Genomic DNA, 1,121 nt, shown 5'->3' with positions numbered 1-1,121 from the left:
GTATACTACGGCGAGACGTCTAAGGGCATATGTCCGTACTGACTGCGATAAATCGTAAACCATGTGTGGATAGACGTGCGCGTCGGCGTATGCGAAAATCCCTTGATGAATTTCCGGAGTGGCTGATCGTTGAAGTACAGTATGGCTGACCCTACCTGCGATTCGAGCGTTGCGAAGAGTGTCGTGGCGCGAGTCAGGTACGCCCAGGCGGATTCGTTGGGCTGCTGCTTGAGCTGATCAAGCTGAGTCTGATAATTCTTGGCTTGCCGCATCGGGGCTAGACACGAACTTAGATGAGTTGAAAATTCATCCCATTTAAGCTTGTTGATGGCCTCGAGACTCTTTCCGTACTTACGTTCTACCACCACCATCACTTCGTTGGTGAACAACGGCGTGATGCTCTTCACCCATTTGCGAGTTGGGATCTCTTGAGCGATTAATTCGCGGTTGCACTGACGAAGGAATTCTTCGACAGAGCGGGGATCAGCAAAACCTTTGTACATCGGAATGCGGCTGGAATTGAAACTCTTGGAGTTCGTTAGCACATTCACGAGAGTCCGATTGGAGAGGACTGGTTCCTGATCAGAGGATTCAGCGCTAGCTAATTCCTCAGCTGAATAGATATCAGCATTAGCATCTTGCAGGGTAACTTTCCGTGCGAGATGCGGGAGCTCTGGTGTTGCAGCAGCGTCGGCTGTCGCAAATTCGTCGGCAGCATTGGCGAGCATGACATTCGACGAAGAAGGAGAAGAGCTCGGTCCTGCGCCACTGGCGAGGACATGACGGGGTCGGATGAAAAATTTTCCGAGCTTGGCAGACGTACCGATGTTGCAGGGGAGGCTGCTCTCTGAGTTGCCTCCTCTGATCGCAGAATACTTCGCAAGGGAGTATCCCTCTTGTTTCGGGCCCGTTGATCCGCGCTAGACAGCGCTTCACGTTGTACATCTCCATCCCTATAAGTTTGAGTCAAAGATCCACTGGTCTGACTCGGAGAAAGCTGCTGCTGCTGCTGCTGCAGCCGCTCGCTCCATTCGACTTCTTCCTCAGAACTCTCTTCAGCAATTTCTGTTTGAAATGCTCCTGATTGCTTAGATCGAGGTTGAGGGCTCCTTTCCGGCTGA

The sequence above is a fragment of the Guillardia theta genome, assembly GCF_000315625.1.
Source record: "Guillardia theta CCMP2712 unplaced genomic scaffold GUITHscaffold_137, whole genome shotgun sequence".
Taxonomy (NCBI): domain Eukaryota; class Cryptophyceae; order Pyrenomonadales; family Geminigeraceae; genus Guillardia; species Guillardia theta.
This window is presented reverse-complemented; position numbering follows the sequence as displayed.